The sequence below is a fragment of the Ambystoma mexicanum genome, chromosome 4p (assembly GCF_040938575.1).
Source record: "Ambystoma mexicanum isolate Mex_15411 chromosome 4p, UKY_AmexF1_1, whole genome shotgun sequence".
Taxonomy (NCBI): Eukaryota; Metazoa; Chordata; class Amphibia; order Caudata; family Ambystomatidae; genus Ambystoma; species Ambystoma mexicanum.
This window is the reverse complement of record NC_090927.1, coordinates 1,051,128,640-1,051,152,259: the sequence shown is the minus strand read 5'-3', so window position 1 is coordinate 1,051,152,259 and position 23,620 is coordinate 1,051,128,640. Positions and strand designations below refer to the sequence as shown.

Here is a 23,620-nt window from a genome sequence, read left to right as displayed (position 1 = left end):
GGGAGGGCGGGGGGTTGGGGCTGGGTCAGGGCCTGCCTTCTCACCCTCGCTTAGCGGGGCTTCCCAGAACTGACCCAACCCCTGCCCTCTTGCATGCAACTCATACTTAGCTGGCAGGGGAGAATCTGATCTCAAGGGCAGATCTCCCAGGGTGAGGCTTACCCATTGCACATCAGATTTGCTGACCCCTGCTATGTTCCCAAATGTGGGATACACGACTGCATTATTTCTGGTAGTGGGGGACTGTGTTCGCGCTCTCCCCCTGATTTATTGGTGAAAGAAAAGTTGAAGTGTGCACTAGGCCTGCTAGGTTGCATACTTTAAGATTGTGCTCACATTGCGTTTCTTCAATTAGGTTCACCTTTCGGTGATCGCTTTTCCACATTTTATCTGTTGAATTGAATTATGCTTCTTTCATCACCACAGAAGTAATGTGTATTACAGAGATAAGCTGCCATATGTATTGGGCCCACTGCACATGCTCAGGCAGAATCAATCATGCTTTGTACAGGACAATGCTGGCCTAAATTGGGAACAGCCAGCATAGACATGTTGCTACAGGGGCATATTTTGGGTACAACCAGCATGACAATGTGTTACATCAGTGACAGTGCTGTCTTACACTGTGGACACATTGATCATTAAAATGTGTTGTGTTGTAAAATGTTTTTTTCAGCTGTTGGTGACATGGAATTTTCATGTTCCCCTTTAGAAATGATTGTAAACTTATGGCTTTTTGGTCACCTTTTCTACGGTAAAATGCACCATTTCAACCCCATATTTGAAAAGGAATTCTTGGGGGGGAACCCCCCCAAACCCTCCCTAGAACCTTGTAGCTCCCTCGCTACGCTCGGTCGCCCCCACTATTTCAGAAAAATATTAACACATAGACACTGAAAGAAATCACAAGCAACTAACCTTTGATCACTGCCCATGACACCAAAAGCTATCTTTGAGACTGCATGGCCATCACTGTCTGTGATGCTATTGTGTCAAAGGTCACACAATATTGCTTTTTAATATACTGCTTTGGGTGAGGTTGTTGACTTTTGGCTCGCCGGCCCACTGGTGACAAAAAGTTAATGCTTCGGCGCCACATTCAAAAAGGTTGGAAAAGCCTGCTGTAGAGTCTCTAGACTGTCAAGTATGCGGCAGAGTTGCTGGCAGCACAAGTATGTATGAGTCATTTTCCAAAGATTTAGGCCTTGATTACATTTTCTCATGAAACTTTCCCCAGCGAGTCGAGCACACTATGAAATAACAGTTTGTGGACTTGGCATATGCAGACCGGTGCATGATAACTACAAGAACATGCTTTTAACGTGGGAGAGCAGCGGGTTTTGGGAGTAGCTTGGGTGCCAATATGTGTGGTCACACAGGGAGAATAGCATTGTATCTAATCTGTTGCGGTGGGGGCAGATGTTGCTCTCCTTACTAACTGCGCATGATTAGTTCATCAACGTTGGGATGCACAATTAATGTAACATATTACTGTACTAACCAATTAGGCATGCATGGCAACCCTCATGATTAAAGCTGGAGACTCCTGATTTTTCAATTAAAAACAGTGCTATTTTTTACTGTCTGCCGCCTAATATAATTATAACCCCAAATGCAATCCTATGGGACAATTACAACCTCACGATTTCTGTTGTGAAATCTCCCTCAGGGCCTTCAAAATATGAGCATGTCTGATTAGGATAGGGCAATTTATGCTAACTTTGTGTAGGCAGGAGCCAATAGGATGGTTAGAATGTGGTTAAACCTAATGTCTAGAATATATACAAATGTATTCTATTTTTGTGGTTTTCACCTTTAAATATTATTGCCTGATATGGGCGCGTCGAAGGTTATCAGTTTTTCAGCCTCAAGAGACGGGCTGACCTCGCGGCAACCAATTGCATTGTCGTTGAAGGTGTTTTTCTGAAATCTGTGCATCTCTTCGTTGTTTCCGGATGTATTGATGTTCTGCAGCCGAGATGTTACTGCTTGTCTAGAGCAGAGGAATGGAGCATTCAACGTGCTGTAGCCCAGGGCAGTTAGTCGGTCCGATAGCACAGCGAGCGCTTGCTTTGACATCTGTGCAGAGCCTGCTGACACAGGTTTGAATCCCGGCAAGGCCAAACTCAAAATGAGCACCACACCCTGTGGGTAATAATAAGCAGCGCTCAGATACCTGAGGGTTTGTAGCGTTACATAAATGCTAAATTATTATTATTATTATTAGTTGACTTTTGATTTTCCCAGGGGGTGCCAGTGGACAGATATTTAGGATGTCCCATTCAAAGTATACAGACTTTTAGCACAGATGGCTTTTCCCAGGGGTGTAGGGGGGGTGCCCAGGCCCTAGAGCACCTGCGTACTCTGAACCCCTGCTGCAGCCCAATACTCACTCGCTTTGCTAGTATTTTTTAAACAGTAGCAGCACCTTGTGTGGAGCGTGACCCACTAGAGCTGCTGACATATGATTTCCCCGGGGGGGGTTTGGGGAGGAGGGGTGCCAGTGGGCAGATTTTTAGGAAGTCCCATTTAAGGTATAGGGACTTTTATCGCAGATGGCTTTTCCCGGGGAGCTGCCTTGGGCTCCGGAGCATCCACATGCTCAACGCCCCTGGCGTGACCTGTGCTGGACAAGGTACAGCAATAGGGAATCATTTCCCAGTTACACAACTCCACTGGGGGACAGATTCACAGGTGCACCACTCCTTTTTCTCAGCATTCACAAAGTCAATCAATGAGAAATAACATGCAGCACGCAGCTCCTTTCTCCTGAATCTGGACATCAGATGGGGCTGGGCAGGCAGCTCAGACAATGAGGAATAACTTTTAATTCACACAACTCTTCTTTTATGGACCTGTAAAGAGTCAGACAACCAAGAATAGGTCTACAACCCACAGCTCCTTTCTCCCAATTTTGGGCTGTGTGAGTCAATGAGGAATAGATGGTGCCTTTGCTTCAAATGAATGCAGTACAGGGAAGAGACAGCAAGTAAAATTGCTTCATCCTTATATGACTGCACCTTCAGCATTACTCTGGCCACCAAAGTAGCACAAGTACAGGTGCCACCACTCACCACAAACTAAAAAAGCAAGACCCGAAGCCAGTTGTCTGTTTCCATTTATATCCGTTTTTAGCATCTATTGAATGTCAATATTTATTTAAAGTTTCTTCCAAATGCTTCAAAAATGTGTTACGGGTGAATATGTGTATATGTATTACATAGATTTCATTGTCCAAAAACTCCTATGCAACAAAAAGATCCAGTATTAAGCTTTCCTTTCCGAACTGGTCAACTCATAGTTCCACCATTGTTTTCTTAAGTTCCCAAATCATGTCATAACATGGTCATTAGGGTAATTTAACAGGGAGCAAATCTGTTGGCAAGCAGTTATGCTTAGTGAGTTAAGCACTAACTTCAGAGGTTGGAATGCAGGAAGGGCGCCCTCATTTCTTCATCCTTCCATTTTGTATCTATCTTGTACTATGGGTGATAATTACACCTATTATATCTTTGGAATGAGTTGTGTGAGGCGAACAGGCAATCTGTGGGTTATTTAACCTGTAGACTGTCCAGCACGCATCACACAACTTGCACTCACTACCCATCTGGCTGCCACCTTTCATTATGGCACTCTGTTGTACACACCGCACCGCCTACTCGCCACTGTCCTCCTAATAGATGTTGTGCCTTCCGGGTGCACACGCCGCACACCCCTGTAACACCGGACTGTAAGGCACACAGCAGCCCCCTGCAGCTCACCATGCAGCTCACCCGGTAACCTCCTTCTCCTGACGCCTATGTTTTGTGCATCAGCACGTTCCTATGTGCTGAATTGACCACCAAGCAGGCCACTCTGACTAATGTTGCACCGCGAGACTCCAGCGATGATCTGCCAATGTTCACAGTAATAGGCAGGCACAGAGAGCATGCACCAGATCCCTTGGTGTCCGCATTTGGCAAAGGTGACATAGACTGGACCCTGAACTTTCATGCCAATATGCACATTTAAACTTCAATAAATATATTTCCCTTTTCACATTGCAAACCAATAATTAGGGGTCGGAGCTGTAATAACGGCTTCTTAGAGCAGGACCACAGGTCGTACCAGGTGTTAAACACACTTGTTAAACTTGTACCATCTTCAGGGCCCATAAAGCCGAGTATATCCCTCCGATCAGGTCTATAAAGCTTAATTATTACAATACTTAGAGGAAAGAGGAATCGGCCATTGGGCACTACATAATTGTTTGACATTGAAATAATGTGTTGTGTGCTCCATCTCATGTTCCCCTCCTTCAGAAGTAGGGATCTTCCTGTTTCACGCATCCCACCTCCGTGTCAATTCAGAGTGCCTACGGAGAAGGAGAAATGGCCCCTAATGCCTCACTAAGCCAACAATGTATGCAGTGAGCAAATGTAACCATACGGGTAAGACAATTCGTAACCTTTAACCAACTGGTATTAACCCTTTTACAAAAAAACTGCATGGTAGTTCCAATGGACTGCATGGCGAATTCACTGGACAAAGAGCCTTTGTATGAGGCTATGCCTCACCAAGGTTCACTCCACAAGACCCACTAGGGCCCGTTACACTGTTCGACTAATCGCTCCCAAAGTATAGAGATGCAAAGCCGGATGCTCACGTTTCCCTTAACTTGCTGCAAAACTCTGGAACGACCTTCCCCCCTCATTGAGTGCTGAGAAATCTTATTGGGTCTTTCGTAAAGCTCTCAAAACTCACACCATTGTACTGTATGTTAACATGTATAATAATGCCCTTCCGTTAAAACAACTGTGTTACCCTTTGTTAAATACACCTAGGCTACCCCTGACTGTTACATGACTTAAACATGTTTGTACGACATAACTTCACTACTTGACTTGTACCTGTAACAGCGCCTCAATGCCTCCGGGTTGTATGTGCGCTATATAAATGAAATAAATAAATATGAACAAGACTACTGGCATACGTAAAATCTACCCCAGAAAAGCTTCTCCCATACTAACACAAGAGGGGCTTATATCTCTAGGTACCACAATGTGACTTGATCCAGAAAGACCCGCTTCAATTCCAGCCTGCCAATAATGAATGCTTTGTTTAAAAAAATGGAATTGCTATTTGAAAAATCATAGAAACTAAAGTCATCCCTATCAAATCACATCTAGTTTTCTATGTATGTACATAAACATCGGTTTTGATCATATGTACAACTCACCAACAAACCCACGCAGAAGACTAGTGCTCATAGTTCCATGTGTGAACACTGGAGTGGTATAAGTACAAACAGACCTTCCGTCCCCGCCATGACCCTTTTTATGCAGTATCTATTTATACCTTTAAAAGTAACATTGTCTATACCGGGAGAAGGAGTCTTCGCTGCAGTAGATTTCATCAAGCTAGAAATCATCTATTTCTTTACAACATATTTTGCTGCATATATATGTGAGGGTGGCTTTAGATTAATAATTAATGCAGAGGGGGTTAAGGCTGGAGGGCGCTGGGGTCTCCCCCTGAATATATTTGCAGCAACACCTTCAGGTATAAAAAAACATTCAATGATTTCTACTTCGATTAAAGAAATTCAAAGATATCACATAGAACCGTCTACACCTATACTTTTTTTTTAGCTTAAACGCATAGGAGAGCAGATAAACAAAGGTATGTATTGGAAACAGTCCACCACAAGTATTCCCAGTTTGAGTGTGTTCGTGTTGCAACTTTATACAATATATAGAGGTTGGCCTTGCAATGCTGAACATTCCCTTAAGAGGGGAGGGGCCTCGAGGGATTCTGTCTGGGTAAAGTCCTTCTTTTTAACTGAGCAAGGCCCTTCTCACCAATAGTCAGGGTCAGGATCGATGTTAGGGGCAATCTCAGCTTTAGGAGATGTGCTCTTTATTTACCTATGGTTTATTTGGTTTATAGTGACATTTTCGAATGCCATATTTTCGAAATGCCATTTTGTTAACACAAAATTTCTGGAAAAAAAAAATGTGAATGTTTTTTAATTTTATTTTTGAAATGGGGGGCTCCCCCTAACTCCCTGTTTTTTAAATTAAAACTTATTTTTTACTTACGAAACAAAAATAAAACATATAAAATAAAAAATAATACATTCAGATTTTTTTTCTGAATTTTTTTTTCAAACAAAATGGGATTTCGAAAATATGTTTTCGAGAATTTAACCAGATACCGTTTATTTAACCCTCTTCTCCCCCATGATGTCCGTGTGCCTCCCTGACCCCCGTCTCATCCCTGTAATGTTCTCTTTACCCCCACCCCCTCTGTTCCCCTGTGATGTTTGTGTGTGCCCCCACCCCTCTGGTCCCCTGTGATGTCATTGTGCCCCACACCACTCTGGTACCCCGTGATGTTGTTGTGCCCCACATCCCCCTCTCGTTCCCCGTGATGTTTGTGTGTGCCCCCCATGCCCCTCTGGTCCCTTGTGATGTTCGTGCATTCTCCCTATCCCCCTCTGGGCCCCTGTGATGTTTGTGTACACCTCTGACCCCCCTCTCATCCCTTTGATGTTCTCTTTTACCCCCACCCCCTCTGTTCCCCGGTGCCCCTGACCCCTCTCTCATCCCTGTGAAGTTCCATTTTACCCCACTCTGGTCCCCTGTGATGTTTGTGTGTGCCCCCCACCCCTCTCTGGTCCCCCATGATGATGTTGTGCCCCACACCCTCCCTCTCTGGTCCCCCATGAGGTCATTGTGTCCCACACCCCTCCTCCCTGATCCCCTATGATGTCGTTGTGCCGCTGAAACCACCCTGACCCCTCTTATGTCCTTTTGTCCTTCCCCCCCCCCATGCTGTTCAGCTCTCTGCTTTCCCAATTCCCCTTCCCCCCTCATCCCGTCTTCCACCCTCCCTCCCATCACCTATTCACCGCTGGAGTTGTCTTGACTCACTATGTTTTTCACCATCTCCGATCTATTGGCAACGCTTGGGTTTGACTTTATGAACACATTCACTTTGGTGCTTCACCTTCTCAACTCTCATGCTGGACCTCCCTGGATCTCGTACTCAGGTTGGCCCTGAAACATGCTGTGCCCACTGTCTTCCTGAATCCTTGTCTACATTTTTTCTTCCCCGCAACATTATGTGTTTGATTCACCTCTACAGCTGTATTTCTCTCTCCTCTCTGGTTCTCTGCTTCTCTGCTCTTTTTCTCTGCTCTTTTTCACTGTTTTATTCTCTGTTCTCTCCTCCTCTCCCTTCTCCCTATCAGAATTGTCCTTGGACCTAGTACGATAGCAACAATTGTTTGTCTCCTCCCCACTCCCATTCTTGTTCTTCCCCCGATCCCCATCCAGCAGTATCTGAAATGTTGTCAGGCCTAGTACGATTGTTGCTTGTTTTGTTCCACTCCCTGCTTTCTCCCCGCTCTCCCTCACCTTTTGTAATATTCCAGCTCTACCAGAGATGTCGTTAGGCCTAGTACGGTAGTCGCCTGTCTGTTTTCCCATTTCTTTCCTATCTGTGTCTTAGCTCTTGCACTATCTGAAATGTCGCCAGGCCGAGTACGATAGTTAATATCACATTCTTGTTGTTCATGGCCTGTAAGAATGTAATTGTGTTTTCCCCTGTTCCCTCACTTGCCTTGAAGCGCTTTGAAACACATTGTGTATAGGCGTTATATAAATAAACTATCATATCATGACTTTGGGTTAATTTGGGAGGCAACAACTCCCTTTGTTAAAGAACAAATCTTGCATTTAACCCCTTAACTGCTGGGCTAGTATGCATGTCTGTGCAAAAAGGACGAGCATACTCGTCTTTTTAAAGAGCTTGCGGACTCTGAGGCATGCACCTGACTGCTATGTGAGGGTACACGTCTGCCTTTTCACATCTTCTGTAAGGACCCAATCTCATTGTGACTCATTCTGACAGGATATTGTCATTGTCGGGTTATCTTGGTCTCTAAGGAGCCCAAGTGCCTTCAGGAGCTCAATGTTTCCTAGTGAAACTCAACTCTCCTTCTCAGTAGCAGAGCCTTCCAGTTTCCTGTGGCCATGCGTAAGAAGGCCATCCAGTCCTGTGTTTCCCCTTTTAGATTCTCGGAATTGTAGTTGTTTTCCTTTCCATTTGAAATTTAGGGAAACTACAATTTCTAGAATTCCAAAAAAAAGCAGGACTGGGCGGCTTTCTCACGCATGGTCACAGGAAAGCTGAGAGCTCTACAGTAGGTGTATGCGAGAAACATCAAAGCAACGCAGACTGAGGTCTCAGAGAGCATCTTACATGATATCATCCCTCTTAAGTGGAACAAACTATACCTCAAACTCAAAACCCTCCAAGAAGGTTGCTAACCTGGTCTTGCGTTATTTACCATTCTTTATTCTTGATTGTTTTTGGAAATTAAAGAACATAAAATTTACTGATAAAAAATCAACAATATTATCATGTGAAGGTATAACAAGGTACAACAAACTTTCAATACTTTCAATACTTCAAATGGCACACATGTTCAAGCGAAATAATTATAATTATAACAGCACAAGCTGCAGTATACCTAGTGATTTACTCAGCAATCATTTGGCAGCAGGTGATTAAAGTGGTACGGCTCATTGTAGGAAATGCATACTCAAGACCCAGTGGGGAACCACATAACAGGTGCTTATAGAGGGAAACCCACAGTCAAATCAACTCAAGAAGAAGGCTTCGCAATCAGGAGGTTGCAGCGCTATCGATTTCAGTACTATGGCCCTCTTGGCCAATAATCGTCCTAGGGCAACAAATCACTATATCAACCTTTTTTCTTTGTGGGACCAGACCTAACAAGCCCTTTCAGGGGTGTTCAAACCAACTATTCGTTTTACTTGCGCCAGCGCCATTATGTGCCATTATACTCCCAATCATGCTGGATCTTTCTAAATCTTTTTTTTTAAAAAAGGTCTCTTGACTACCCTGGCTGCCCTAGAAAACGTGGGTTAACAACCAAATAGGCCATTGTTTGGCATATGTGGAAAGAGACTTTCATTTTTTATGGGTTCTCAACCAAATGTTCTCATCCAGAACGAGCAGATTTGCAACTCCAGATCAAAGTCTGCCAGCCCCTGCTTTGGGATCAATCATTTTTTTCAGGGAGCAATAACATTAAGTTCCATTCAGGTGTGCATGACTGGTTTAGCCTCCTTGCCACAAATTGGAGCTGTGGCATGCAACTTTGTAGAGTTTGAAATCTGGCAGCCCCATGCCACCTTCCTTTACTCTTACACTGACCCTAAATGAAACTGGATAAGAGAGAATCATTATCTTTAGAAATGATGCGGGGGTGGGTGGGGGGGGAGCTATAAACCATGGACCAGGCAATCCCAGCATCACCGCCATTTTGAGAAGCGCCATTCTGCCCTTAATCGCAATGGAAGTCTCAAAATTCTATGAAGGCCTAAATACCATCTATCGTTCTAAAAATGTTGTGCTCCAACATTCCAGAAGGACTGTGATACATGTTAATACCTACGTAGGCCAACATGAAGACGTCATACATAGGGCCATCACCGAGGACAAGAACGTTGACAAGTTGGGGAAATTCCCTGATGGGAGTGTCTCGATTTATGCCAGCATTTGAACAGTCCAGAAACTAGGATGAAATCTTCAATTGCCTCCAGAGCTATTGGCAGATTATGTTCCGGATTAAAGAGAAACAGCATCAAATCATGAACATGTACATATGTTTATCCCCCCTATCCATGTGCCTCTACCGTTCTACCGTTCGAATCCTTGTGCACATGATTGGCTAATGGCTGCATAGTCAGAGCAGTGGTGACAGACGGCACTCCTGTTTTCGTCTCATGTTGAATCTCACAGTGTCCAAAATCACCAACTGTTCTCACACAGACCATTGGTGCCGTTTATAACACGGAAATCATCTTCCTCAGTTCAGGGCCAAAATTAAGGTAATCCATTCCCAGTTGCAAAAACGCGCATGCAACAGAGTGAAAGATATTTTGCCATCCATTTCCCGCGAACACCGAATAGCCCTCCATTGATTCGTCGTACTACTGCGCAGTGGCACAAACTCCCTTTGGTTCATGTAAATTAGCAAGGGAAAGATTGTGTATTCTTAAGGCCTGATTTTTTTCTGAATATATTTGAAATGGCATTCAGTCATGATAAGTGACAATAGGCCGAGCATTGCTACAAATCTTTCCCTTTTTTAGGTAAGACTGTGATGAGACCTTCTCTCACTGAGGCAGGTAGAAAGTCAATCTCCTATGGCTTGTGTACACTTCCAATAATTTCAGCGTTAACAGGTGGACATATTCAGTATAGAATTCCAGAGTTAACCGATCAGTGCTGGGGTCCGTCCCGTATTGATAGCCTGAATGGAAGGTCTAATATCTTGTACAACAATATCTCCTTCCAATCCCTCGCTATTAGTTTGCGTTAAGTTAATTGCATTGTCACTCTGTTTCATCTCTAGTATCTGCTCTATATCAGGCAGTAGTGGTCGAGTGCACAGATCTCTATGGTATTCTTAGAATGTGACATTGATCGACACTGTCCACGTGGTTGATATATTGATCATATCAGGTGTCTATCTTAGTCCTCTGTGATAAGCTAGGACATCATTCGGTCAACATTATCTCCAAACTGGTGGAGCAGTGATTCCCATTCCAGGGAATGATATGTTTGAAGATGATCTAGAGCCCCAACGTGTTCCAATTTCCCTTTGCTTAAAGTTTGCTCCTGAGCTGGTGTCAGGTTAGTGCAAGAATTCAAGTTTGGAATTATCCCCTCACATCTATTAAGTGTTGCTTGCAGCACCTTGCGAACCCCAGAGTTCATTGAAATACAGTGGCCCCGTAATTAATGATTAATAAGCTTCCCAAAGTGAGGCTTTAATGTCTACTGATTTCGAAGGAAGCGATTATTACGTTGTGCAAACCTTCCCGATATACTCCACCAGTGCTCTTGGAGGCATTTTCCATAATGAGATAAAGGGCCTGTTCTAAGTAGACAAATGACAACTGAGTGGGCAGTGGTCTGAAATTACCCTTGCATGATAATGACGGGTACTGAATCTATGAAAGTGAGATGTCTGCCTCAGTATGCAGTCTAGCCTGGCATGGATACTATGGACCAGCGACAAAATGGAGTAAGTGCGGCCTGTCTGGTGTTGCTATCACTATACATCAACCAGGTGCAGCAGTTGTAACATGTTTTTAAGAGAGATGGCCCCCAACCTCCCTTGATACTCCAGCTGACATTGAACTGTCTATTCGCGCATTGATACAGCAGTTAAAATCACATGCCAGAATAAGCATGTCTCACATGAAAATCATGAATGTGTTGCCAGCTGAAGGAGAAAGAAATATCAAATATGTTGGGCACATAGATATTCAAGAAACACATTTTCAAGAAATGATGGTGGCCAGAAAACAACACATGCTTGCCATTAGGAACAGGGATGGAGTCCTTTACCTCTAATGGGACTCCCTATGCTATCCAGATCAACGCTCCTCTCAGAGAGGTGGAGTCGCAAGAGCTGTACACCCGACCCTTCCACTTTTCAGGTACCTTCCTCTATTCCTTCGGCGATGAATTAGTCTCTTGCAGGGATGCAATCTCTATGTAGTATGCCCGCCTAAATGTGAGCTTACTCTGAAATGCTTAGACATTTCATTTCCTGCTGTGTGATCTTAAATGTACATACATACTTGTGCCATCCCAGAATTCTAAATTCACTTAACTTCAATAAGAAAACATTTAGTAGCCCCAGAAACATCTTCACCCCCTCTCTCTAGAGGGGCGACAATGACCCCCCCCCCATTGTCAACTGAGCATGTGGGCATCACATATACATAAACGACCACTCCTGCCCTCCCCTGAACCAGGCCAGACAAGTCTACACTATCAAACAGTCAATAGGGATTCACAACAATCTCTCTCAGCTTCACTGCACTCTGAAGCCCTGGAGAGTGAGGGTCCAGGAAGGAAGGTCGCTGTAAAGGGTTAACCAGGAGATGTTCTGCCTATTGCGGCAGGGGTATTCAGCTCAACGTGGATATTGACCTGTTGCTTGTGTTGAATTTGAAGTCACTATCGGAGCCTATGCATCAAGCAGGCAGTGTATGTGAAAAAACGCAGGCCTTGAACCTGTATTTATTAGAAGAGTCACACTCTAGCCAGACCAGCACCGAGGTACATCAGTTTATGAGAGGCCAGGCCTATTCAGCCCAGTGAGTGTTCCTCACTTAAAGGTGAAACACGATCTTTCATGGCGTTGGACGATTCCAGCGACCTCACACATCCTTTGCCTGCACGATCCTCCTGATCTGGACTCAAGCACTCAAGCGATCTCCAGATTCTTGATACAACAATGGGCTCCGGCTTAGCAATTGTCTGATGCTTTCTTCTGCTTCTCCACCATGGCCTTTTTCTGTTGCATCCAAGGGAGTTTGCAGATTTCTGTTTACCAGCCTTTCATGGACCGATTCTGGTGTCTCACAGAAAAAGGTCTGACCTTCACGCGTGGTCTTCATTTTAGCCGGACAGAGTGCCGTCCACTTGACAATCGATTCAAGAAGAGCTTGTTTTGACCAGATGAAAGGGGTTTCTGAGCCTCTGGACAAGCTGCGTACAATCGGGAACATAAGCATGAATGAGGTGCCTGCATTCATTGCTGGAGTAATTCTCCAGTGGCGTAGGATTACCTCCTGGATCTCGATAGTTGAGTACATTGGCTATTAATGCCCCTGGAAGCACCCCAAAGATTTGAGCTTTGCCAGTGTCCTATAGGTTCGTTCTACCACAAAGAAAGGCAGCAGTTTGTAGGCACCCAGCTGCTAAAGCAGTAGGTTTTCAGTAATTTAGCAGAACCATGGCCTTCCCTCTCTCTCAGGCAACCCAACCTCCCATATGTTGCTCCTGCAGCAGCGCTTCTCAGTGTCCTCTGCTATCTTCTCCAGTTCAGCAGATGTACCATATCTTCCAGCTCCTCAACATATGCCACAGCATAGCTCACTCAGAGACTTTCTGTAAATCCTACCTCTGTGGCAACTTCACCAATCTTGTTCTCCAGACCTTGTGGGACTCTCTGGTGGTATATATTTCTTGAGCAGGGGTTCGAGTCTGGTTGGTCTGGTTGTTGGAGCAGATGATGTGCAGTCGGGGTACTGTCGCTTGGTTTTGCATATGAGTCCACCTCTGCTTGCTTCTTAAATCTTGCCACCTTTCCCTCCATGAGGAAGGGCGGTACCCTGAATATATGTGTCTGGAGTTCCTGATGCCTTAGGCTGCCAATTGCAGCTACGCTTTCTCCACCTGCAATGCTTAGTGATATAATGAGTCTCCGCCGACTTAGCTTTTACACGGTCGGAACAGCCGCGTGTGTGGCCTTTCCCACATGCACATATACACGGGTGTATAAATGTGGCCGGAAACTTTTTGGAGTTCGTATCCCCCCAGATTGGCAATTTCAGCTATCTCGCCTGCGGCCGTTTAGAGCAGGGCTTTGTAAGATAATGCGTCTCTGCAAACTTGGCTTCTTCAGGATCATAAGATTTGTGTGCGTGGGTTTTACTCCACGATGAACAGGTGTCAGTCTCCTGACAGGAAGCACCCACCCGTGCACAAGCAGCAACCGCTCATTCTCTCAGTTGTTGCTCTATTTAGTGCACAGAGCGTGGAACCACCTTGCCTGATCGACCCCACTTTGCATGCCCAACACAGGCGTGCACCCCCTCTCATCATGGGCAAAGCCCCCCCCCCCACCATGGCACTAGCTAGGATAACCTAGCGCATCTATGCTGTCAGATAACATGCAGGCACAGTGTTGCGCTCTTAAACCTTTTCAGTTGAAATGGGCCTCGAACCTCAGGGGGGTCCCCAGCAGTTGGCAGTGCTATGGCACAGCAACATCTTCTTTAAATGTAGATATTAAATGTGTGCTTTGCAGCATGCAAGTTGCGGGTTGCCCTTGCTTGCTGGCGCCTTCAGGCTGTCAACTCAGCCTCTGCCAGTATGCAGCAACGTACTTATCTGGTGCCTTTTTTCTCTGGTTTAATCTGCACAATCCTTCTTTGTCAACATGGTGCTAAACTGCTTTTCAGTGGAAATTTATTGTTTCAGCTCCCCCTGTCTGCATGTCCCGTGATAATCGGCAGCTTTTAACACCTCTGTCTCCATTAAACCCTCTGGGTGCCTCAGACTGTTTGTCCCAGCTGCAAGCAGGGGGACCCACAAATATTATATTGTAGTGGGCCCCCATGAGACCTGACATATCTTCAGCCGGCCTGTCCGCTCTCGGGCCAGATGTTGCTGGCAGCATCCATCTTGCCATTGGGCGGACGGCGACCGGGAGGGGGCTGATTTTCAGCAGCATTTCCATTTATGGCACTCTGGACTGTGACACACAGATAGTTGGTAAATTGTGCAGGTTGGTCTGTGTCACCACAAGATCCGTGTCAGTGCCGGCCCCAAGTCTGCCAGCACCGTGTGTGAGATTTTTTGTTGCATCCCCCCAATTGCCTCCATCATTGTCTCGGGAGGATAGCTCAGGGGCAACGTGCTCGCCTTGGAAGCAAGATGACACGGAGCAACACAGGTTTGATCCTCGGGTCCACGCTTAGAAACCTCTGGGTATTGAGCGCATTATAACCTATCATATCATTGCTAATGCTTTTCACACTTTTTTAGCACGATTAGTGACGCATCAGGAACCCCTCAGCGATGAGACCTGGGTCTGTCACTAATTACCCCATCCAGGGCCATCACGAGTGGGTGCAGGGGGGGAAAACTGCCCCAGGCCTCGCGCTTGTTGGGGGGCCTCGCTGCACCCTCTCCTAAGCAGAGGCCACCACAGTCCACCTGTGTCCTTTTATTCACATGCGGGACTGTGCTGCCCCTGCAATGATTTTGCTGTTTTTTGCAAAGCCGTTTGGCTCTGCAACAAACAGAAAAATAATGGGAGACAGCAGGGCTCAGAAGTGAGCTCTGCTGCCTCCCGTTATTCAGCTGACTACGTGGACATGCTGAATGACAAGAGAGGACTTCTCTCCTGTCAGTCAATGTGTTCACAGCGTGATCATGCTGACTGATGGCAGAGGAGTTCTCTCGTGTCAGGTAGCATGTCTACGTGTCGGCTGCGTGGATGATTTTGAAGGGTGCATGGAGGTAAGGTAAGTGTTTTTTATTTTAAGTTAAATGTGTATATATTTATATATGTGTATTTAAATTAGTATGTATATGTGTAGGAATGCATGCGTGCATGTTGGTGTTTATGTTTGTGTCATTGCTGTGTTTGGTTTTATGTATGCATGCATGTAAGGAGTTGTGTAACTGGTGGATGTATGCATGGGTGAAAGTGTTTTATGTGAGTGTGTCTTCAGCCCCACCCCTAAATGTAGCCGCCATGGGGGCCACTTCATTAAGGGATGTGTTCATGGCATCAGAGGTGCACCTAGGCTAAAATGTCAGGGGGGGGACTAACACTTCAAATGTTGGGAGAGGCGCTAACTTCAGAGGCTGTGGGGGGGGCAAACTTACCTGTGTGGGGGCATCTAACATATTTACACATTGGAATTATACTATCCTGGTGAAGCTTTAATGTTACAAGCAGCTAATATGTATATTTAAATTAGTATTCTTTTTGTTTGGGTTATTAGGTGTGCCACCAATAAGCAACTATTGCTTCAGTGAACAGACAGAAATAGACATTTTTTCTGAGGCATCCCACCTACCGAAGTGAAAGAGGGTCCAGCGACGGGAGGATTAGGAGGGTGTAGGGCAGGTATTTTAGTCACCCCATGAACATTTGCCTGTTCCCCTCAGAGGATTTATCATCAGCAAAGTTCAAAATCTGCACCCCTTCTAGACCTAAAAAAATGCACATCAATATTTCCAGTACAGTGCAACATTGACAAGGGATTTCACAGGGCGTCCGTTCAGACCCTCAAGTAGTCTTGTGGGGAAGTGTCTCACTTTGGAACCTAGCGACCACGGTTCAAATGCCTGCCCAAAACAGTTTAAAGCACAAAAACACCACAGCATTCTAAAATAAACATATAGTGCACATAGATTTCCCAGATTGTGGAGATGTATCTGAGATCTGGTGAGTAATTCTTTGCCAGATCCTGGATCTGGGAAGATGCGTCGCAATGACAGGTTTGAGTACAGATAGGAAGAAATGGCATATGAGGAGGGACACAAAGCTTGTAGATGTTGGTTAGTTATTTGCCAACACAGTGACTTCTCATGGCCATGCTAATCCCTATGGTAATTCTCACTGAATTCCTTCCCTCCCCACTCAAAACACATCCTCATTGGAACTTTGAACTCGCTTTAAACAAGCCTTGCCATCAAACTTTGCCCTAAATGTGCCTGCAAGTGTTTTCTCAAATGAGTCTTCTGAGAGTTAATGACTTAATTGCAGTTGTAAACCCAGAACTGGTGTAATAAAAATGTCTTGACCAGGTCTGCCTTCAGCCACTCGATTTAAAAGCACCCTGCGTGTCTTTAGCTGAAGTCTTGTTAAAAACAAGCATTGGCAAAGCCAACAGTTTTGGCTTGTGTAGAAGTATTAGGCATTTGCCAGGCACTGCTATTAGGTGCTCAGGTACTCAAACCATTTGCACCTGGCACCACCAATGGCCAGCTAATGCCAATACAGAAGTGCCTTACCCATACCTACATGAAAGCCCAAACTGTTAGCATTGCCAATGTTCTTTTTGCTTTACCCTTGATGCACAGGACTATGCATCAAGGTTAAAGCAAACATACTAATTGGCTAAATTGGCCCACATTGAATTTAGGCCAATCTAGCCAGAAATAACACTAATGGTGCACAGTCAACCTGGATATACTTTCTGTGGCATGGCATTTTTACTGGCTGGGAGTCCGTACATAGTAATAATGGCACATATTGATGCAGCCTGCATGGACATACATGAGAACAACAAGCATGAATATATATTTTATACTAGCATATGTTGTGTGGAAAGGTGGCATGAAATGTATTGGAAAAGGTTTTCTTGCACGGTTTGGGATTTTCCATGTGCTTCCACACAAAACCAATTGCAAACTGTATGGATTTCTACCCAATTTTGCAAAGAAAGTGCTGTAAAATGCATAATTTTAACCCAATGTTTCAAACATTTTCTTGGAAGTGAGAACCCCCTCAAGCAACCCTTGTTTGGTTTGGTCTCCCTTACTGTGCTCTGTTGATCCTGCATAATCGGCACAAACATTTAAGCCTCAAGTTCGGAAATGTACCAGCCTCCACTGTACATCATTTGTCACTGTGTATGATGGGTGTTTTAATGCGCACATGGGGGCAGGGTGCTCCTTAATGATATGATATGGCATTTATAACGCACCTGTACACAAGTGTTTCTATGCGCGACAAGGCAAGGAGAGGGAAACAAAAAAGGAGTACAATACACCGATCTTACTAGGCCTTGTGTCATTAAGATCGTGCAAGAGCAGGGAATGGGAGAAGTGCAGAGGGTGGAGTAGGATGGAGAAGTGCATGAACAAAGGAGAAACAAGACTGCAGCCTACGAGTGACAAGTGTGGGTACTCATAAGTGCAGCCAACGGTTGGAGAATAAGTGCAAGAGAGGGGACTGTATGGTTACAGATACAGACCACGATTGCAGGGGAGCCAAGAGGCAGTGCTGGATTGTAACTGGACAGGCAGGGACCTGGGCACGAATTCAGAATAAAGCAGTGCATGGATCAGGCAGGTGATCAGCAAGGGAGAGGAAGAGAGAAGGCAGAAGCAAAGAGAAAGGTCTTGAGTTGCTTCCGGAACCGGAGATGGTTCTGCTCAAGTGTCAAAGGGGCAGGTAGGCTGTTTGAGAGGGAGGCCCCAGCCGAAGAAAGAGATATGCCCCCAAATCGTTGCTTGGAAAAGTGACTGACCCTCAGAGATTTGGAGGTGGCGGAGTGTAGAGCTCATGCCATCCTATATATATTTATGCATATGATATAAAAGTTAGTCTGGCATAAACCTTTCTTCATTAGAGAAATCTAACTTTGCTGTAGTTGATTTGCAGTTGTAGTAATAAACCATATTTGGGATCCTGCACACAAACTTTTCTCGAGTCTCCAGTTTGCGAAGGTGCCACCGCTGGCCCAGCGCAAAATATTGTAAGGGGGCCTCACCAAATGTTATGCCCCGGGCCTCACCACATCTTGTGACAGCCCTGACCCCATCCCACAAATGTCTTTGTAAAGTATCATCCAAACAGCAGAAACGAGACCCCTGCTGTTCTTAAGGGTCACGCCCGGCATGGAGTGATTCTTTAGTAGGCGCTGGGCCAGACCTGTGCTAGGTTTACATGACACTGAGCTGCAGGCATGGCACCCTTTATTTGTTGCGCAGGAGGGGCGGCCTTGTTCAGCCGCACAAACTGAGCTGGCACTGAGCCATGTAACAAACGGGATCAAGGTGTCCCAGCGAGTGGAGCCCCTGCAGGACAGGTGTAGGTGGCAAGCATGGTCCCACATGAGTAATATGAGTCTCGCCTCCACCGCTGCATAGGTCAGTCTCTGCCAGCTGAATCTCCCTAGGTATTCTGCACTGCTTGCATGAGCAATCATCCCACTGTCAGTTATTTACAGTTTCCCATCACTCATCCCCTTTCAGCTACTCGCACTGTGCATCCATCCTACCATCTGCTGACACGCCGACCACTTTGCACCCTCACGGTCTCACACCCGTCTGAATAAACGGTGGCCACCACACTGCAGGGCCGCACGATGTCAGACCCTAGTCAAAATGTCCCCTTATATGTGCACTCCAACACTGCCTGAAACGCCTCAGGAGATTGCGTTTGCTGAGTGCATCTGATGTAGACACGTGAGCTGTCAGAGTTACATCAGAGGTAGAAAAATGACATATTCTTAACCCCAGCTATACTTTTCCCTTTAAAAAGATAGCTTTTAGTTAATAAAATATGGTAAACGATTACCTGCGTAGTGGGTAAGGTGGCTACACGGGCTAAGCGCTTGTTGCTGTCATCTGTGTTTGACCTGCAGGTCGACTCAGCCTTTTATCCTTCCGAGGTTGATAAAGAGAGTGCCAACTTCGATTGGGTAATGATGTATGTAAATATGTACTATGTAAAGTGCTTTGGCAGAAAGCGCTATATAAATATCGACTGATTATTTCAGACACTATACACTGTCTGGGTTCATTATGACACTACTGTAGAGTGGTCTGCAGATGTGAACATCTCTAGTGCTGCAATGGTGTAAAAGGGTATACAGGAGCACCAGAGGCGTCGCTGGGTGGGGGGGGAGTGGTGATGGGGCTGTAGCCCTGGGTCTTTTGGTTGTAGCCCCGGATAGAAGCTCAGCTGCTACAACCAAAAGGACAGCGAGCCCCGAGTCCCGCCAGTCCCGACATTAGATTAGCCCCTGAGCTTTTCCAGACCTAGCGACCCCCCTGAGGAGCACACAACTGGAGAGAGAGTATTCCGCATCTTATGAACGGGAGTGAAGAAGTGGCGCCATCCCGGTGTGGTTCAATTCACAGCAGGTAGAGACACACAAACATGGAGGCCCTCAATTGCTTGTTTTGTTAAAGGGCATGCACACGTGTGCAAACAGAAACTTAAAAACAGGCGTTTTATGCACACAGAGACCAACAAATGCAAGTGTACATTCACACACAAATAGCACATGCACGTGTTCAGAGAAACAACATACAAAAGCACACGGCACATGCATAGGCTCATCCAAGCACCACACGCGCAAGCATAACGTGCTGCATACCAGGTATTACCACAAGACGGCCAGGTAATCACTCCATATTCCAGGCATGACGATGATACGCCTAGATTCTGTCGTCACATGGCTGGGGTTGCCATCATGTATATGCCCAGGTACTCTCATTACATATTGTCAACATTTGCCCAGATACCCCACCAGACGTTACCAATCATACGCCCGGGTATTCCCACTGCATGCCGGATATTGCTATCACATATGTCGGTATTCCCACGGGTCAGTGCTGAAATATCCCATGAAAAATACCCCTCGGTAAAAATAAAGCAGATAAAAAAATAAAGTTTACATTGAAATTATTGTAATCAATAACAATGAAGAAAGTATACAGAATGACATTTTAAAACATAGACATTAGCCCTAATATTTCAATTCTGAAGGTACATTTATGTGCAAAGCATTGTTGCAAAAAGGAACACATCTATTGTCAAGAGACATGTTAAAATGGGAGCACCGCTCTATTCACAGCCTCCTAAAGCTGTGCCTTAAACAACTTATTGTCCAACAACATACTCTTAACTATGAAGCAAAGGGGGGGGCGGGGGCTTCTAGCACCTCTGAAAACTCTACCTTCATGTCAGCAGTACCGACTGGACGTTCCCAAGGGGTGGCCACTTTTTGAGGTTCCACTGTGTGCACTTCTTTTGAAATGCTCCCTTTCCCTTTTCTCCGGTTAGAACACACATACCTTTCCCCCTGGGTGCCTCATTGCGATTTATGCTCCTTGCACTTATACAAAGTTACATTGTGAGCACTGTGATTTGTAACCTTTGAAATGGGCCTTTTCACTTCATTAGGATAGTGTTCGTTTAGAAATAATGCCACATTATAGTTGCATTCTTCATTTTTATTGACTTCATTGTAAGTGAACATTATATTCAATTTCCCTTTTGAACGTGGGGTAATTTTCATGCATTTTTCAGGCTATGCAGAATTCCCACCACATACCACACGTTGATATCATATAGTCAGATGATCTCCTGACATGGCAGATACTCCCATAATATATCACTTTCCATTGACACACAAATATGCACACAAATAGAAACACACGCACAGAAGGAAATAGGAAACAAACACTCAAACACAGACCTGCATTAATTCCTATACATACATACACAAAAGAATGTTAAGTACCATAGAAACACTTGTGTACGAATGCAATATAAAATAAATAAATAAAATATCATATCACCTTAGTAGGTGAACAACAGGATCTGACACAACCCCTACAAGGGTGATCACTGAGATCTGTGACAAAGTCCCCGGCCTGTTCTGGTTGGTGGTAAATGTGGTAGTCAGACGGGCCTATGACACCATCCACGCCTTGATGCTGGGGCCAGAAGGGGTGAATGGAGAGTACCCTGGACCACTTCACCTCTCTCCAGGGCCATGGCCAGGGAAAATCACACAAGGTATACCCAGTAGCTGCCTTCCCCTTTAAGAGGTAACCCTTCCTATGCAGAGAATCAGAGCCCTGTTTTTGGTCAAATCGTCCCCATTGGATGAGGCGGCCTGGCCTGGGGAAACCAGCTGTACTAACGAACCTCCACATGTGAGTCAGGCAGGGCCGGATGAATTTCATGTTGAGTGGTTGCTACAAGAGACCAACAGGGAAAATGTATCCTTGTGAGGATCAGATGGCAGCATCAGCTGCTCAAGTATGAGAACCAATATGGTGGATGAGCCTAATGGAGGCTTGGACTGTGCCACTGTGCGGCTGAATAGTGAATTCCCACGCACCAATCCCCACGCTCCCTCGATTATCATACACAGATGTGAGTATTCCAACTTCCACATAGGTTTGCCCCGGATGAGGCCTAGAGCCTGTAGGCATTCTGGGAGTTGTGTGGGATTTGAGTTGAGATTGAGTGATGGAGATTGGAGATAGAGAGAGGTGAAAGCATGGAGGATGAAGTAGAGCAGAAGGAGGACGTTGGAAGGTGAAGGAAAGTACAGCAGAGGTTGGAGAAGACATTGAAAAGAGAGAATAGGTTAAAAGGAAACATCAGGATCGGGTTCAATCTGAAATGGAAGGGAAAGAGGAGGATAGAAGGAAACAAGAGGAGGCAGGTGAAGGAGACATTGAGGAGAGGAAGGGCGTTAGAAGGTGCAATAAGGAGGAGGTTGGATGAGATATTGGTGACAATAGATAGGTAGGTTGGAAGGAGGCATCAGGAGGAAGACATGTACAACTCTAGAGGAAAGTTTGGGGAGGATCAGAGGCAAGCCCACCTGACCTCCAAAAGGGCAAACCAACCTGGGAAGGGTGTCAGTATGAGCATGTGGCAGAGTGAACTGTAACGGTAAACATGTAGAGACAGGCTGGAGATGCAGTTGGAGGGGAAGTGTTCCCTATAGACAAGAAAAAGTGGTGACCTCTCAAGGAGGAAAGTGAGGATGGGATGTTGGGGAACAGTTTCAGGACCCTGAGACAAGGAGGAAGAGTAGAACTAAAGTTTGTAGACTTACTCAGACACAGAAGTCTTGGTAGATGTTCAGGGATGTTATTACCACTACCATACACCACGTTCTGTGTTTGACCAGGCCTTACATGCAGGTTCACCTGGGTCCTGGGTAGCCTGAAGGAGATGGCTACCAGCACAGAGGATGAGAAGCAGAGGACCAGATAGGGTGAGCCAACGACACAATAAAGAAGTGCAGGGACTGCTTAAAATTCCCAGGAATGCGGGTGACTCTGAACTGATTGTCTATGCTGGGAGTGAACTTGGATTGAGATTTTAACTCTAAAGATTTGAACCATTAAAAGCAAGGAGAAGCCATCATGATGTTGTAACAGGATATCATTTTTCCTTATTCAGCCCCATCCTGCAATTAGCCCTAATAAACCTGTTTTGAATTACCTTCTGCCATATTTTGGTCATACTTGGCTTTGTGATACATGGTGTCAGAAGTGGGCTGAACAGGGGTTGACCTACAAACCCCATCATGCCCAACTCATCAAGTGTTAAATGTTGAGCAGACCTCCAGGGGGGCTAAACTCCCTTTCAAAGCAACCCCAGCATCTGCCGGATTTTACTTGTACAGCACAGACAAATTTAAAAATCTCACAGGTGACTTGGTTCTAATCTTCTCTGGGCTGAGACTTCAGTTAACCAAGTCAATTTATGGGTAGGTTGCAGGTAAGTCTGGATTGGACTAGTTGTTGAGGCTGGAATAATGGATGAAGATTACTGAGGGACGGTTAAAGCCTTACTCTTAAATCACAATAGCATTATCTTTGTAATACAGGAAGGAAACACAGTGGCCTAATCGGTCTGAAATCTCTTTGCAGGAATTTCTTACGGGCAAGAAAGTGTTTGAGCCCCCACATTCAAAGTTGAATGCCAGCTCAGAGATAGAGCCCACAGGCCCCTTTCCCCTAAACCCTGAGTTTGCCATAGCACAGCAAAACGACCCATCTTTTAGAGTCGCTTTTGACTTTCTGTGTAATAGAGTCAGGGTAAGAAGGCACTCACTTTTGTGGCAACCCGTAGCTTGCTCAACTGAGTCGAGAAAAATGTTAAGGAGGATAGATAGGCTTGTTACCAGCTCCTAGTACATCCATCCTTTAGGAAAACCTTATTAGAGCTAGCATATTCACACTTGACAGTAAGTCATAAGGGCATTTCTAAGGCACAAGACCACATTTTTAGAATATTCTCCTGGCCAGGTATATATCAGCAAGTCAAGATTTATTTTGAAGCAGGAACCATGTGTTACTTACAACCCCTTTCAATCATTGATGTAATCCTTTTCAAAAGTAGGAATGGAAATTATGGGACCCCTGAGTCCTTCCAAAGCAGGGAACAGATATATATTCATACTTTTGGACTGTGCTAATTGTTACCTTGGAGCATGTCCCCTGACGAAGAACA

General features: G+C 45.2%; 1 protein-coding gene and 1 non-coding gene across 2 annotated transcripts in view; one reads left to right on the top strand and one right to left on the bottom strand.

Moving 5' to 3' along the window:
* The window catches only part of SLC35F1 (solute carrier family 35 member F1), a 1,067,107-nt gene that overhangs the window by 306,738 nt on the left and 736,749 nt on the right, over positions 1–23,620 (bottom strand). The window lies entirely within an intron of this gene.
* Positions 103–264, top strand: LOC138459998 (U1 spliceosomal RNA). The gene has a single exon (XR_011262769.1). It is a non-coding gene; the product is annotated as a U1 spliceosomal RNA (small nuclear RNA).